The sequence below is a fragment of the Pseudophryne corroboree genome, chromosome 4 (genome assembly GCF_028390025.1).
Source record: "Pseudophryne corroboree isolate aPseCor3 chromosome 4, aPseCor3.hap2, whole genome shotgun sequence".
Taxonomy (NCBI): domain Eukaryota; kingdom Metazoa; phylum Chordata; class Amphibia; order Anura; family Myobatrachidae; genus Pseudophryne; species Pseudophryne corroboree.
Genome location: NC_086447.1, coordinates 848,601,128 through 848,619,124, shown reverse-complemented (window position 1 = coordinate 848,619,124; position 17,997 = coordinate 848,601,128). Strand labels below are relative to the sequence as shown.

The window sequence follows — 17,997 nt, the reverse complement described above, 5'->3', positions numbered from 1 at the left end:
ATGGCAATATATTAATATAAAAGCAGCTATAAGGGAGCACTTAATCATAAGGCTATCCCTGTCATATATAGCGCTTTTTGGTGTGTGCTGGCAGACTCTCCCTCTGTCTCCCCAAAGGGCTAGTGGCTCCTGTCTTCGTATAGAGCATTCCCTGTGTGTCTGCTGTGTGTCGGTACGTGTGTGTCGACATGTATGAGGACGTTATTGGTGTGGAGGCGGAGCAATTGCCAAATATGAGGATGTCACCTCCTAGGGGGTCGACACCAGAATGGATGCCTTTATTTGTGGAATTACGGGATAGCGTCAACTCGCTTAAGCAGTCGTTTGCCGACATGAGGCGGCCGGACACTCAATTAGTGTCTGTCCAGGTGCCTCAAACACCGTCAGGGGCTGTAAAACGTCCCTTGCCTCAGTCGGTCGACACAGACCCAGACACAGGCACTGATTCCGGTGGTGAAGGTGACGAATCAACCGTATTTTCCAGTAGGGCCACACGTTATATGATTTTGGCAATAAAGGAGATGTTACATTTAGCTGATACTACAGGTACCACTAAACAGGGTATTATGTGGGGTGTGAAAAAACTACCAGTAGTTTTTACCGAATCAGAAGAATTAAATGACGTGTGTGATGAAGCGTGGGGTGCCCCGATAAAAAACTGCTAATTTCAAAGAAGTTATTGGCTTTATACCCTTTCCCGCCAGAGGTTAGGGAGCGCTGGGAAACACCTCCTAGGGTGGACAAAGCGCTAACACGCTTATCAAAACAAGTGGCGTTACCCTCTCCTGAGACGGACGCACTTAAAGATCCATCAGATAGGAGGATGGAAAATATCCAAAAAGGTATATACACACATGCAGGTGTTATACTACGACCAGCTATTGCGACTGCCTGGATGTGCAGTGCTGGGGTAGTTTGGTCAGAGTCCCTGATCGAAAATATTGATACCCTGGACAGGGACAATATTTTACTGTCGTTAGAACAAATAAAGGATGCATTTCTTTATATGCGTGATGCACAGAGAGATATCTGCACACTGGCATCACGGGTAAGTGCTATGTCCATTTCGGCCAGAAGAGCTTTATGGACACGACAGTGGACAGGCGATGCGTAGAGGAGTTATTTGAGGTCGGTCTATCGGATTTGGTGGCCACGGCTACGGCCGGGAAATCCACCTTTCTACCTCAAGTCACTCCCCAACAGAAAAAGGCACCGACCTTTCAACCGCAGCCCTTTCGTTCCTTTAAAAATAAGAGAGCAAAGGGCTATTCATATCTGCCACGAGGCAGAGGACGAGGGAAGAGACAGCAACAGGCAGCTCCTTCCCAGGAACAGAAGCCCTCCCCGGCTTCTACAAAAGCCTCAGCATGACGCTGGGGCTTCGCAAGCGGACTCGGGGGCGGTAGGCGGTCGTCTCAAAAATTACAGCGCGCAGTGGGCTCACTCGCAGGTAAATCCCTGGATCCTGCAGATAATATCTCAGGGGTACAGGTTGAAATTAGAGACAGAGCCACCTCGCCGTTTCCTGAAGTCTGCTTTACCAACGTCCCCCTCAGAAAGGGAGACGGTTTTGGAAGCCATTCACAAGCTGTATTCTCAGCAGGTGATAGTCAAGGTACCTCTTCTACAACAAGGGAAGGGGTATTATTCCACTCTATTTGTGGTACCGAAGCCGGATGGCTCGGTAAGGCCTATTCTAAATCTGAAGTCCTTGAACCTATACATAAAGAAGTTCAAGATGGAGTCACTCAGAGCAGTGATAGCGAACCTGGAAGAAGGGGACTTTATGGTATCCTTGGACATCAAGGATGCGTATCTCCACGTTCCAATTACCCCTCACACCAGGGGTACCTCAGGTTCGTTGTACAAAACTGTCACTATCAGTTTCAGACGCTGCCGTTTGGTTTGTCCACGGCACCTCGGGTCTTTACAAAGGTAATGGCCGAGATAATATTTCTTCTTCGAAGAAAAGGCGTATTAATTATCCCATACTTGGACGATCTCCTAATAAGGGCAAGGTCCAGAGAACAGCTAGAGATGGGTTTAGCACTATCTCAAGAGGTGCTAAAGCAGCACGGATGGATTCTGAATATTCCAAAATCCCAATTAATGCCGACAACTCGTCTGCTGTTCCTGGGGATGATTCTGGACACAGTTCAGAAAAAGGTTTTTCTTCCCGAAGAAAAAGCCAAGGAGTTATCTGACCTGGTCAGGAACCTCCTAAAACCAGGAAAGGTGTCTGTACATCAATGCACAAGAGTCCTGGGAAAAAATGGTAGCTTCTTACGAAGCAATCCCTTTCGGCAGATTCCATGCAAAGGGATCTGTTGGACAAATGGTCAGGGTCGCATCTTCAGATGCACCTGCGGATAACCCTGTCGCCGAGGACAAGGGTATCCCTTCTGTGGTGGTTGCAGGAGGCTCATCTATTGGAGGGCCGCAGATTCGGCATACAGGATTGGATCCTGGTGACCACGGATGCCAGCCTGAGAGGCTGGGGAGCAGTCACACAGGGAAGAAATTTCCAGGGAGTGTGGTCGAGCCTGAAAAAGTCTCTTCACATAAGCATTCTGGAACTAAGAGCAATCTACAATGCTCTAAGCCAGGCGGAACCTCTGCTTCAAGGAAGACCGGTGTTGATCCAGTCAGACAACATCACGGCAGTCGCCCATGTAAACAGACAGGGCGGCACAAGAAGCAGGAGGGCAATGGCAGAAGCTGCCAGGATCCTTCGCTGGGCGGAGAATCACGTGATAGCACTGTCAGCAGTATTCATCCCGGGCGTGGACAACTGGGAAGCAGACTTCCTCAGCAGACACGACCTTCACCCGGGAGAGTGGGGACTTCATCCAGAAGTTTTCCACATGCTATTAAACCGTTGGGTAAAACCAATGGTGGACATGATGGCGTCTCGCCTCAACAAAACACTGGACAGGTATTGCGCCAGGTCAAGAGATCCGCAGGCAATAGCTGTGGACGCGCTGGTAACACCTTGGGTGTACCAGTCGGTATATGTGTTTCCTCCTCTGCCTCTCATACCAAAGGTATTGAGGATTATACGGCAAAGAGGAGTAAGACTAGTGGCTCCGGATTGGCCAAGAAGGACTTGGTACCCGGAACTTCAAGAGATGGTCACGGACGATCCGTGGCCTCTACTTCTGAGAAGGGACCTGCTTCAGCAGGGTCCTTGTCTTTTTCAAGACTTACCGCGGCTGCGTTTGACGGCATGGCGTTGAATGCCAGATCCTAAAAGGAAAAGGCATTCCAGAAGAAGTCATTCCTACCTTGATAAAGGCAAGGAAGGAAGTCACCGCGAAGCATTATCGCCGTATTTGGCGAAAATATGTTGCGTGGTGCGAGCAGCGGAGTGCTCCGATGGAGGAATTTCAACTGGGTCGTTTTCCTACATTTCCTGCAATCAGGATTGTCTATGGGTCTCAAATTGGGATCTATTAAGGTTCAAATTTCGGCCCTATCAATATTCTTCCACAAAGAATTGGCCTCAGTCCCTGAGGTCCAGATTTTTATCAAAGGAGTACTGCATATACAGCCTCCTGTGGTGCCTAAGGTGGCACCGTGGGATCTAAATGTAGTTTTAGATTTCCTCAAATCCAATTGGTTTGAACCACTAAAGAATGTGGATTTGAAATATCTCACATGGAAAGTGACTATGTTACTGGCCCTGGCTTCGGCCGGGAGAGTATCTGAACTGGCGGCTTTGTCTTATAAAAGCCCTTATTTAATTTTCCATTCGACATAGGGCAGAGCTGCGGACGCGTTCGCATTTTCTCCCTAAGGTGGTATCAGCGTTTCACCTGAACCAGCCTATTGTAGTGCCTGCGGCTACAGACGACTTGAAGGACTCCAAGTTGTTGGACGTTGTCAGAGCCTTAAAAATATACATTTAAAGGACGGCTGGAGTCAGAAAATCTGACTCGCTGTTTATACTGTATGCACCCAACAAGTTGGGTGCACCTGCTTCTAAGCAGTCGATTGCTCGTTGGTTTTGTAACAAAATTCAACTTGTACATTCTGTGGCAGGCCTGCCACAGCCTAAATCTGTTAAGGCCCATTCCGCAAGGAAGGTGGGCTCATCTTGGGCGGCTGCCCGAGGGGTCTCGGCATTACAACTCTGCCGAGCAGCTACGTGGTCAGGGGAGAACACGTTTGTAAATTTTTACAAATTTGATACCCTGGCAAAGGAGGACCTGGAGTTCTCTCATTCGGTGCTGCAGAGTCATCCGCACTCTCCCGCCCGTTTGGGAGCTTTGGTATAATCCCCATGGTCCTTTCAGGAACCCCAGCATCCACTTAGGACGATAGAGAAAATAAGAATTTACTTACCGATAATTCTATTTCTCGGAGTCCGTAGTGGATGCTGGGCGCCCATCCCAAGTGCGGATTATCTGCAATACTTGTACATAGTTATTGTTAACTAATTCGGGTTATTGTTTAGGAAGCCATCTTTCAGAGGCTCCTCTGTTATCATACTGTTAACTGGGTTTAGATCACAAGTTGTACGGTGTGATTGGTGTGGCTGGTATGAGTCTTACCCGGGATTCAAAATCCTCCCTTATTGTGTACGCTCGTCCGGGCACAGTACCTAACTGGAGTCTGGAGGAGGGTCATAGGGGGAGGAGCCAGTACACACCACCTGACCTGTAAAAGCTTTACTTTTGTGCCCTGTCTCCTGCGGAGCCGCTATTCCCCATGGTCCTTTCAGGAACCCCAGCATCCACTACGGACTCCGAGAAATAGAATTATCGGTAAGTAAATTCTTATTTTTATGATTTTTTTGGTGTCGTTTCCTTCGTAGAGTGACCGGGAACCCCAATTAGTGCACCGTGTCCTCTCGCATGGCTTGCTTCGCTCGCCATGCCCGGCACAGATTGCCGTTCCAATCGTAGTCCACGTGGATCGTTAAGTATGAAAAGGTTAAAGAAAAAGAAAAAAATAGTGAAAACCATGTCGACCTTTTGACCTGTCGACCTAGAGACCCTGTCTACCTAGAAACCCTGTCGATTGAATTAAAACAAGTGGTCAAGATGAGCTGATGACTGTCATATAGGACAAGCAGTGGCCTATCCATTTTCTGTAGCTATAAGCTTGATACGGGGTTTTAGGGGGAGATACACTAAGCAGTGATAAAAGTGGAGAAGAGAGCCAGTGGACGAGTTGCCCATGGCACCCAATCAGCATTGATGTAACATACTATCACAGTATACAGAGCAGCTGATTTGTTGCCATGGGCAGCTTCTCCACTGGATCACTTCTCCACTGTTTTCACTGCTTAGTACATCTCCACCTTAAATTTGTTACATGGAATCTGGCTAGTGTATCCAGAGCAGTTTGGTTCATTCACTTTGTTATGTGAAGATTCTAATTTACTTCTGGCACACAGTGGCTCTAGGTTGCATCAATATTTTACTTCCCAGAAATGGATTTAGAAACCGGTTTCTTTGCTGTTAGGGAGATGGTTCTTTTTCCTTGAAAACCATTTGGAGTAACGGGTGCCAGTACAAAGTTTGGACATCACATTTCCTGAGGGGGGGATTAAATTGGTTTTATTGGGCACCCATAAGTAATATGCCCCCGACAGAGCTTTTAAATTGTTATGCCGATCGCGCACGAGTGTCCATAAATTCTGACCGCATCTTCCTGAGTTGTCAAACAGTAATGCGTGAAGAGTCGGGCTTTTGGGCGCACACACTGCATTTTTCGTCAGTGTGCCCAGTGCTCTAGACAGGGTTAGAGCGCAATAAGCAATGAGCGCCCAAAACAATTGAATGGTTCCCTTGGGCACCCAGTACTTACAGGTGCGCAAAAAGCAATAGAATTTCTCCTAAAAAGTGAAAACTTAATGCCGGTAATATTTAAGAAAGAATGCATGAGGAACGTCACATGTAGGTAACTGAAACTGCCCTATCGCCTGCTGTGAAATGTTGGTATCTTGTCCTTCCTAGACCGAGCACCAGGTCAGTTTATGGATCCGTACGTGAAGTACGGCCAATGATCAGAGCAAATTGGTCTCCGCTTTATCACCTGAATACCAACAGGACAACGGTTTTAAGGACATGGGAGCAGCTTCAGCTGTTGTGTATTGGAATGTAGGGGGGTAATAGCTTAGCTTATAATTGAGCTGTAAGGGAATGTCTGCTTAAGACTGAGCAATGCATTTTTCCTTCATGGTTCATATTTGAAATTTTTAACTTTGGGGTTGAAGGGCCTTTTAAAAATACATTTAAATCAGAGTAGTATGTCTTCACAGATCAGTGCATATGCTCCAAAGAAACTATAGCATCTCAGAGCAATATGGGAAAACAGATATACCAAGTTACGTTTCTACCAACAAAAAAATAAATAAAAACATGGCCTTGAAAAAAAATGTATGTTCTGTGGTTGGTTTGTTCCTAGGTAATTTGTAACCATAGCAATAATCATTATTGATCCTTGCGATAATAACCCTTATTATGCCCTTAGGCAGGAGCACATCCTTGTGGATGGTTTTCATATTTTCAGAAGCTCACCTGAAGGACATCACGTACCTATTACAAAGTGGAAAGTTCTGAACATGAGAGGTTGAATTCCTCCGTTACTTGCCAGGAAAACTCTACCGAACTTCAGCTTTACACTGGATTAAATGCATTATCAGATAGACCTGTCATTTGCTTTGTTTGACAGATAACCTAGCACCTAAAATTAGAAGGCGTTCCAAAATCGAAGCCCATTTTTGGCGTTTGGTAAGGGAGCTAGTGTTTGCTTATGCATTTCATTCAAAAACTAGAACCATCGTGACCAGACTTGGGTTAACAGGAGAAAGTGTTACTAGAGGTAAGGTAATGGTAAGTCTAATTATGGGCTACACATAGAAAATTTGAATATGGGTCGAAAAACCTAAAGCTTGGCAAAAACTGTCGTAAACAATTTTGAAGGGTTTTTTATTTATTTATTTTATTTTTCTGCCAGCTGTGGATACACTATGACAAAAGGGAGTGCAAACATGCCTCATGGAGCCCTGTTATCTGGCGGATTACTACACCCGTTGCCAAATCGGTTATAGGGCAGGCAAACCTTCCAGCAGTTACTACCAATGTTTTATTGATTCCGGTCATGTTGGGTATTGCTTGGTTGTGTCCCACCCACTTGCATTGCCTATTGGAGACGGCTTGTTTATGTTGCTCCTACATGTAATAACAATGTGGAAGACTATAGACGATGTAGCCACATGCGGAAATTAGACATTTCATGAAATATATCATAATGAAATATCGAATTACAGCATCAGGCTACAATATATGCATCATTCTTTTTTTAAAGCCGTTTTACCTTTAGCCAGTAAATCTGTCTCTCGCTTTATTCATGCCATTTTGTCTCAACTTTAGGGGGGGAATTAATTTGTTTTGTGGCATCCGCAGCTCTTGTCTAAAGATATGGAAGTTATTCACTTGTGTGTGCTAATAGGCGCGAATACCGCAGGCGTCTGTTATTTCAAAAAGAAACAATGATATGAAATATCACAAGGGGGCACTTATTTAAAAATAGATTTGTCACAGACAATTTATTATATAGTATATGATTTAAATCTAAAAAATATGATACAGTATGTATAAAAACAATATTGAACAGTGCTGATTAATACTGCACTGTAGCACGTGATTACCAACTTGCGGAACAATATCTCAGTCTACAGTAGAAATAAAGTTCATATAGTTCTCCACTTTGTCAGCAACAAATATTCAGGATCCCAACTGTAGTTTCCAACGAAGGTTTAGAACCGCTAGAAGATATTTAGCTCACCACTGGGTCCATGGGGTCTTTAGCAAGACCGGCAAGTAGCGTGCTGGGTCCGTGATTAGGTATGGGAGTGGCGGTGTCGGATCAGCTCGCAGGGAGGGAGGGCGCAGCTCTCGATTAGAAGGCTGTGGCGGGTGACGCTTGCTAGGAAACTCCGGCAGTGGAGACTTGTTGGTTAGCATGCAGGTAAAGGTAGAGGCGGCGTGGCGGGTCCTTTACGCGTTTCTCCGTTACCCAAGATCAACGGTTTCATCAGAAGGTAGTGCAGTGTGCTTAGAAGCTGTAGTTAAATCCATGGGTGACCAATTGATGAAGAGGTATAATCAATTGTTCACAGATGAGTATGCCAGATGGTAATCAAGTGTTCATTGGCGTTTGTGAACAAAATAAACTGATCATAGAAATTAATTAGTATATGACCATACAACAATACATATAAAATACAAGATAATGGCAACAATTTTGTTTTCTTAGTATCAAAAGGCACAAATAGAAAACAATATTGATACATTTTAAGCCTGTTAGGAGAGACATAGGAGATTTTTGTTCTGTTCATTGATTACAAGACATAATGGAGATGGTGGAACTGACAGCCCATACTCTCTTGAGGTGGCAAGCAGAAATCTGCAAAAATGTTGTCTTTTAGGTGCCCAAAACTGTGGCGTTTCAGCAGCGCACCAAATAGTTTGTACAGGTTTAGCAGCTTTCTGCATTTAAACCCGGTGCATTATAGGCACGACAAGTAATGGCCACCTGCAGCATTTGCGCACATCCGCAGAACAATTGAATAATGCCTGTTGGGTGCCCTTCACTTAAATGTGCCCAAAACCAACTGAACCCCCCCCCCCTTCCCACACACACACACACACACACACACACACACACACACCCACACCCTGTCATTTCACAGATTTGAACGCTAGGTTCCACAGGCCTGACACTCCACTCTTGCAACATAAAGTTAATTTTTACAGGTACTTGCATTCATGTCACCGTATTAGTGACATTATCACTAATAGTATTAAAAACAAAAAATTTAGAATTAACTACGTTGAGGTTTGTCAGACGACTACAGAATGCCTGCGGGGAGGATACATTGGGATCAATTCAATTCGGCAACTTATGAATAGCGCCGGGAATTAGCTCCCGATGCTATTCAATTCAGCTGCTAGTTACCTGCAATTGTCGGGAATTCTTCTCTCATCCCTGGGGATGAGAGAAGAAACCCGACAAAAGTGCTTCCTCGCTGCCGGCGCGAGGCTGATTCTGTCGGGAATCAGCCTCGCGCCGGGGAGTTAAGTCAGAGAATGCCCGTTCTCCCGACAATTCAACCTGTTTAGTCGGCGAGAACGGGACATCGCCGACTTAACTGGAGCTGAATTGAATAGCGTCGGGAGCTAAATCCCGGCGCTATTCATAAGTTGCCGAATTGAATTGACCCCATTGGGGCAGATGTATTAAGCCTAGAGAAGGGATAAAGCAGTGATATTTGCAAGGTGATAACATACCAGCCAATCCGCTCCTGTCATTTTCTCCTTCATCCACTAGGGGACACTGGATGGCTGGTGCATTATCATCTTGCACTTATCACTGCTTTATCCCTTCTCCAGGCTTAATACATCTGCCCCATTGTGTCATTAGTATGACTTGAAATCCTTTTAGTTTCCCCTTTTGAATATCATATTTGCATGTTACCAGTGTTTCCATCTTATGTGCAGTTTCTAAAAGAGCATTATAAGAAAAAATGAATTTACATACGTGTTGCATGATGAATTGATTAGGGAGTATGTGGTCTGTTATTGCTGTATGTTAATACTTGTCAATGTCATCACAATGGTCTGTTGGGCAGTTGACTTCTCTGGAATCACTCTGACCTTTAACAAGTTTAATATATGAATGCGGATTGCTTGTAAACGCTTGTTCCATTTTGCTGTGAGTGGAAATGTTGATTGGCTTCTGTACAGCAATTGATTAGTAAATGTGTTTTGATTTTTTTTTTGTGTGTGTATGTATGTATGTATGTATATATATATATATATATATATATATATATATATATATATATATATATATATATATATATATATATATATATATATATATATATATATATGAGATTTTGCTTTTCATTCCAGCCAAGTTATTGTCAGCTTTTACTGGTAAGAATAATGGGGCAGATGTATTAACCTGGAGAATGCATAAGGAAGTGATAAACCAGTGATAATGTGCAAGGTGATAAAGGCACCAGCCAATGAGATCCTAACTGGTAATTTACATATTGGAGCTGATTGGCTGCTGCCTTTATCACCTTGCACATATCATTGGTTTATCACTTCCTTATGCCTTCTCCAGGTTAATATATCTGCCCCACTATATTGGCATCCCATTCAGCCACCACTTTGGGCTTATGAATTTCACATTTTGGTTGTATCAACTAAGTTTTCTCTAACGTCCTAAGTGGATGCTGGGGACTCCGTAAGGACCATGGGGAATAGCGGCTCCGCAGGAGACTGGGCACATCTAAAGAAAGCTTTAGGACTATCTGGTGTGCACTGGCTCCTCCCCCTATGACCCTCCTCCAAGCCTCAGTTAGATCTCTGTGCCCGAACGAGAAGGGTGCACACTAGGGGCTCTCCTGAGCTTCTTAGTGAAAGTTTTAGTTTAGGTTTTTTATTTTCAGTGAGACCTGCTGGCAACAGGCTCACTGCATCGAGGGACTAAGGGGAGAAGAAGCGAACTCACCTGCGTGCAGAGTGGATTGGGCTTCTTAGGCTACTGGACATTAGCTCCAGAGGGACGATCACAGGCCCAGCTTGGATGGGTCCCAGAGCCGCGCCGCCGGCCCCCTTACAGAGCCAGAAGGCAGAAGAGGTCCGGAAAATCGGCGGCAGAAGACGTCCTGTCTTCAACAAGGTAGCGCACAGCACTGCAGCTGTGCGCCATTGCTCTCAGCACACTTCACACTCCGGTCACTGAGGGTGCAGGGCGCTGGGGGGGGCGCCCTGAGACGCAATAATAAACACCTTGGATGGCAAAAAATGCATCACATATAGCTCCTGGGCTATATGGATGCATTTAACCCCTGCCAAAATACACAAAAAAACGGGAGATAGGCTCCGCCCCCTTATTGGCGGCCTTATCTCCTCAGCACACTGGCGCCATTTTCCCTCACAGCTCCGTTGGAGGGAAGCTCCCTGGCTCTCCCCTGCAGTCACTACACTACAGAAAGGGTTAAAAAAGAGAGGGGGGCACAAATTAGGCGCAGTATTAACTATACAGCAGCTATAAGGGGAAAAACACTTATATAAGGTTATCCCTGTATATATATAGCGCTCTGGTGTGTGCTGGCAAACTCTCCCTCTGTCTCCCCAAAGGGCTAGTGGGGTCCTGTCCTCTATCAGAGCATTCCCTGTGTGTGTGCTGTATGTCGGTACTTTTGTGTCGACATGTATGAGGAGAAAAATGATGTGGAGACGGAGCAGATTGCCTGTAATAGTGATGTCACCCCCTAGGGGGTCGACACCTGAGTGGATGAACTGTTGGAAGAAATTACGTGACAGTGTCAGCTCTGTATAAAAGACAGTGGTTGACATGAGACAGCCGGCTACTCAGCTTGTGCCTGTCCAGACGTCTCATAGGCCGTCAGGGGCTCTAAAGCGCCCGTTACCTCAGATGGCAGATATAGACGCCGACACGGATACTGACTCCAGTGTCGACGGTGAAGAGACAAATGTGACTTCCAGTAGGGCCACACGTTACATGATTGAGGCAATGAAAAATGTTTTACACATTTCTGATAATACGAGTACCACCAAAAAGGGGTATTATGTTCGGTGAGGAAAAACTACCTGTAGTTTTCCTGAATCTGAGAAATTAAATGAGGTGTGTGATGATGCATGGGTTTCCCCCGATAACAACTGATAATTTCTAAAATGTTATTGGCATAATATCCTTTCCCGCCAGACGTTAGGGTGCGTTGGGAAACACCCCCTAGGGTGGATAAAGCGCTCACACGCTTGTAAGGTCTCTATCCTCTCCTGAGATGGCCGCCCTTAAGGATCCTGCTGATAGAAAGCAGGAGGGTATCCTAAAATGTATTTACACACATACTGGTGTTATACTGCGACCAGCAATCGCCTTAGCCTGGATGTGCAGTGCTGGGTTGGCGTGGTCGGATTCCCTGACTGAAAATATTGATACCCTAGATAGGGACAGTATATTTTTGCCTATAGAGCATTTGAAAGATGCATTTCTATATATGCGTGATGCACAGCGGAATATTTGCCGACTGGCATCAAGTCTAAGTGCGTTGTCCATTTCTACCAGTAGAGGGTTATGGACACGTCAGTGGTCAGGTGATGCGTATTCCAAACGGCATTTGGAAGTATTGCCTTATTAAGGGGAGGAGTTATTTGGGGTCGGTCTTTCAGACCTGGTGGCCACGGCAACAGCTGGGAAATCCACGTTTGTACCCCAGGTCGCCTCTCAACATGAGAAGACGCCGTATTATCAGGCGCAGTCTTTTCGTGGATAAGCGGGCAAAAGGTTCCTCATTTCTGCCCCGTGACAGAGGGAGAGGAAAAAGGCTGCAGAAATCAGCAAGTTCCCAGGAACAGAAACACTCTCCCGCCTCTGCCAAGCCCTCAGTATACGCTGGGGCTTTACAAGCAGAATCAGGCACGGTGGGGGGCCCGTCTCAATGAATTTCAGCGCGCAGTGGGCTCACTCGCAAGTAGACCCCTGGATCCTTCAGGTGATATCTCAGGGGTACAAATTAGAATTCGAGACGTCTCCCCCTCGCCGTTTCCTAAAGTCAGCTTTACCGATGTCTCCTTCTGACAGGGAGACAGTTTTGGAAGCCATTCACAAGCTGTATTCCCAGCAGGTGATAATCAAGATACCCCTCCTGCAACAGGGAACGGGGTATTATTCCACACTGTTGTGGTACCGAAGCCAGACGGCTCGGTGAGACCGATTCTAAATCTAAAATCTTTGAACACTTACATACAGAGGTTCAAATTCAAGATTGAGTCACTCAGAGCAGTGATTGCGAACCTGGAAGAAGGGGACTACATGATGTCTCGGGACATCAAGGATGCTTACCTTCATGTCAAAATTTACCCTTCTCACCAAGGGTACCTCAGGTTTATGGTACAGAACTGTCACTATCAGTTCAGACGCTGCCGTATGGATGGTCCACGGCACCCCGGGTCTTTACCAAGGTAATGGCCGAAATGATGATATTCCTTCAAAGGAAGGGAATTTTAGTTATCCCTTACTTGGACAATTCCCTGATAAGGGTAAGATCCAGGGAACAGTTGGAGGTCGGTGTAGCACTATCTCAGGTAGTGTTGCTGCAGCACGGTTGGATTCTCAATATTCCAAAATCGCAGCTGGTTCCGACGACTTGTCTTCTGTTCCTAGGGATGATCCTGGACACAGTCCAGAAAATGGTGTTTCTCCCGGAGGAGAAAGCCAGGGAGTTATCCGAGCTAGTCAGGAACCTCCTAAAACCGAGCCAAGTCTCAGTGCATCAATGCACAAGGGTTCTGGGTAAAATGGTGGCTTCCTACGAAGCAATCCCATTCGGCAGATTCCACGCAAGAACTTTCCAGTGTGACCTGCTGGACAAATGGTCCGGGTCGCATCTTCAGATGCATCAGCGGATAACCCTGTCACCAAGGACAAGGGGTCCCTCCTGTGGTGGTTGCAGAGTGCTCATCTTCTAGAGGGCAGCAGATTCGGCATTCAGGACTGGGTCCTGGTAACCACGGATGCCAGCCTGCGAGGCTGGGGAGCAGTCACACAGGGAAGGAATATCCAGGACTTATGGTCAAGCCTGGAGACATCACTTCATATAAATATCCTGAAGCTAAGGGACATTTACAATGCTCTAAGCTTAGCAAGACCTCTGCTTCAAGGTCAGCCGGTGTTGATCCAGTCGGACAACATCACGGCAGTCACCCACGTAAACAGACAGGGTGGCACAAGAAGCAGGAGGGCAATGGCAGAAGCTGCAAGGATTCTTCGCTGGGCGGAAAATCATGTGATAGCACTGTCAGCGGTATTCATTCCGGGAGTGGACAACTGGGAAGCAGACTTCCTCAGCACGACCTCCACCCGGGAGAGTGGGGACTTCACCCAGAAGTCTTCCACATGATTATAAACCGTTGGGAAAAACTCGACAGGTATTGCGCCAGGTCCAGGGACCCTCAGGCAATAGCTGTAGACGCTCTGGTAACACCGTGGGTGTACCAGTCAGGGTATGTGTTCCCTCCTCTGCCTCTCATACCCAAGGTACTGAGATTGATAAGATGGAGAGGAGTAAGCACTATATTCGTGGCTCCGGATTGGCCAAGAAGGACTTGTTAACCGGAACTTCAAGAGATGCTCACGGAGGATCCGTGGCCTCTACCTCTAAGAAGGGACCTGCTCCAGCAAGGACCCTGTCTGTTCCAAGACTTACCGCGGCTGCGTTTGACGGCATGGCGGTTGAACGCCGGATCCTGAAGGAAAAAAGGCATTCCGGATGAAGTCATCCCTATCCTGATCAAAGCCAGGAAGGATGTAACCGCAAAAACATTATCACCGCAATTGGCGAAAATATGTTGCGTGGTGCGAGGCCAGTAAGGCCCGACGGTGGAAATTCAACTGGGTCGATTCCTACATTTCCTGCAAACAGGAGTGTCTATGGGCCTGAAATTGGGGTCCATTAAGGTTCAAATTTCGGCCCTGTCAATTTTCTTCCAAAAAGAACTAGCTTCAGTCCCTGAAGTTCAGACGTTTGTAAAAGGGGTACTGCATATACAGCCTCCTTTTGTGCCTCCAGTGGCATTTTGGGATCTCAATGTAGTTTTGGGTTCCAAAAGTCACATTGGTTTGAACCACTTAAATCTGTGGAGTTAAAATATCTCACATGAAAAGTGGTCATGCTGTTGGCCCTGGCCTGGGCCAGGCGCGTGTCAGAATTGGCGGCTTTATCCTGAAAAAGCCCTTATCTGATGTTCCATTCGGACAGGGCGGAATTGAGGACTCGTCCTCAGTTTCTCCCTAAGGTGGTTTCAGCGTTTCACCTGAACCAACCTATTTGTGGTGCCTGCGGCTACTAGGGACTTGGAGGACTCCAAGTTGCTAGACGTTGTCAGGGCCCTGAAAATATATGTTTCCAGGAGGGCTGGAGTCAGGAAATCTGACTCGCTGTTTATCCTGTATGCACCCAACAAGCTGGGTGCTCCTGCTTCTAAGCAGACTATTGCTCGTTGGATTTGTAGTACAATTCAGCTTGCACATTCTGTGGCAGGCCTGCCACAGCCAAAAATCTGTAAATGCCCACTCCACAAGGAAGGTGGGCTCATCTTGGGCGGCTGCCCGAGGGGTCTCGGCTTTACAACTTTGCCGAGCAGCTACTTGGTCAGGAGCAAATACGTTTGTAAAATTCTACAAAATTGATATCCTGGCTGAGGAGGACCTGGAGTTCTCTCATTTGGTGCTGCAGAGTCATCCGCACTCTCCCGCCCGTTTGGGAGCTTTGGTATAATCCCCATGGTCCTTACGGAGTCCCCAGCATCCACTTAGGACGTTAGAGAAAATAAGAATTTACTTACCGATAATTCTATTTCTAATAGTCCGTAGTGGATGCTGGGCGCCCATCCCAAGTGCGGATTGTCTGCAATACTTGTACATAAGTTATTGTTACAAAAATCGGGTTATTATTGTTGGGAGCCATCTTTTCAGAGGCTCCTCTGTTATCATGCTGTTAACTGGGTTCAGATCACAGGTTATACGGTGTGATTGGTGTGGCTGGTATGAGTCTTACCCGGGATTCAAAATCCTTCCTTATTGTGTACGCTCGTCCGGGCACAGTATCCTAACTGAGGCTTGGAGGAGGGTCATAGGGGGAGGAGCCAGTGCACACCAGATAGTCCTAAAGCTTTCTTTAGATGTGCCCAGTCTCCTGCGGAGCCGCTATTCACCATGGTCCTTACGGAGTCCCCAGCATCCACTACGGACTATGAGAAATAGAATTATCGGTAAGTAAATTCTTATTTTCTCTGACGTCCTAGTGGATGCTGGGAACTCCGTAAGGACCATGGGGAATAGCGGCTCCGCAGGAGACTGGGCACAAAAGTAAAGCTTTAGGACTACCTGGTGTGCACTGGCTCCTCCCCCTATGACCCTCGTCCAAGCCTCAGTTAGATTTTTGTGCCCGGCCGAGAAGGGTGCACACTAGGGGCTCTCCTGAGCTTCTTAGTGAAAGTTTAGTTTTAGGTTTTTTATTTTCAGTGAGACCTGCTGGCAACAGGCTCACTGCATCGAGGGACTAAGGGGAGAAGAAGCGAACTCGCCGTGCAGAGTGGATTGGGCTTCTTAGGCTACTGGACACCATTAGCTCCAGAGGGACCGAACACAGGCCCAGCCTCGGAGCTCGGTCCCAGAGCCGCGCCGCCGGCCCCCTTACAGAGCCAGAAGCAAGAAGAGGTCCGGAAAAATCGGCGGCAGAAGACATCCTGTCTTCACCAAGGTAGCGCACAGCACTGCAGCTGTGCGCCTTTGCTCCTCAGCACACTTCACACTTCGTTCACTGAGGGTGCAGGGCGCTAGGGGGGGGCGCCCTGAGCAGCAATAAAAACACCTTGGCTGGCGAAAATACATCACATATAGCCCCCAGGGCTATATGGATGAATTTTAACCCCTGCCAGATTCCACAGAAAAACGGGAGAAAAGGCCGCCGAGAAGGGGGCGGAGCCTCTCTCCTCAGCACACTGGCGCCATTTTCTTTTACAGCTCCGTTGGAGGGAAGCTCCCTGGCTCTCCCCTGCAGTTACTACACTACAGAAAGGGGTTAAAAAAGAGAGGGGGGCACTAATTAGGCGCAGTATAACAATACAGCAGCTATAAGGGGAAAAACACTTATATAAGGTTATCCCTGTATATATATATATATAGCGCTCTGGTGTGTGCTGGCATACTCTCCCTCTGTCTCCCCAAAGGGCTAGTGGGGTCCTGTCCTCTATCAGAGCATTCCCTGTGTGTGTGCTGTGTGTCCGTACGTTGTGTCGACATGTATGAGGAGGAAAATGAGGTGGAGGCGGAGCAAATTGCCTGTAACAGAGATGTCACCCCCTAGGGAGTCGACACCTGAGTGGATGAGCTTATGGAAGGAATTATGTGAAAGTGTCAGCTCTTTACAAAAGATTGATGACATGAGACAGCCGGCGACTCAGCCTGTGCCTGTCCAGGTGTCTCAAAAGCCATCTGGGGCTCTAAAACGCCCGTTACCGCAGATGGCAGATACAGACGCCGACACGGATACTGACTCCAGTGTCGACGATTAAGAGACGAATGTGACTTCCAGTAGGGCCACACGTTACATGATTGAGGCTATGGTAAATGTTTTTACACATTTCTGATAATACCAGTACCACTAAAAAGGGTATTAGCTTGGGTGAGAAAAAACTGCCTGTAGTTTTTCCTGCATCTGAGGAATTAAATGAAGTGTGTGATGATGCGTGGGTTTCCCCCGATAAAAACTGTTAATTCCTAAAAAGTTATTAGCATCATACCCCTTCCCGCCAGAGGATAGGGCATGTTGGGAAACCCCCTTTAGGGTGAATAAAGCGCTCACACGCTTGTCTAAACAGGTGGCACTACCGTCCCCGGATACGGCCGCCCTTAAGGAACCTGCTGACAGAAAGCAGTAAAATATCCTAAAATGTATATACACTCACACGGGTGTGATACTGCGACCAGCAATCGCCTCAGCCTGGATGTGCAGTGCTGGGGTGGCTTGGTCGGATTCCCTGACTGACAATATTGATACCCTAGATAGGGACAGTATATTACTAACTATAGAGCATTTAAAAGATGCATTTCTATATATGCGTGATGCACAGAGGGATATTTGCCGACCGGCATCAAGAGTAAGTGCGCTGTCCATTTCTGCCAGAAGAGGGTTATGGACAAGACAGTGGTCAGGTGATGATGATTCCAAAAGGCATATGGAAGTATCGCCTTATAAAAGGGAGGAGTTATTTGGGGTAGGTCTAACAGACCTGGTGGCCACTGGAAAATCCACATTTTTACCCCAGGTAGCTTCTCAACCTAAGAAGACGCCGTATTATCAGGCGCAGTCCTTTCGGCCCCATAAGGACAAGCGGGCAAAAGGCGCCTCATTTCTGCCCCGTGGCAGAGGGAGAGGAAAAA

General features: G+C 46.8%; 1 protein-coding gene across 2 annotated transcripts in view; it reads left to right on the top strand.

The window, feature by feature from the left end:
• SPTBN1 (spectrin beta, non-erythrocytic 1) overlaps window positions 1-17,997 on the top strand; it is a 289,366-nt gene that overhangs the window by 27,860 nt on the left and 243,509 nt on the right. The window contains exon 1 of one of the 2 annotated variants that reach the window (XM_063918644.1): window positions 6,810-6,831. The exons of the other annotated variant lie outside the window; for it this stretch is intronic. The gene's annotated coding sequence lies outside the window, so the exon portion shown is untranslated. Of the gene's footprint in view, window positions 1-6,809; window positions 6,832-17,997 lie in introns of those variants that run through there. 2 annotated transcript variants of the gene reach the window in all.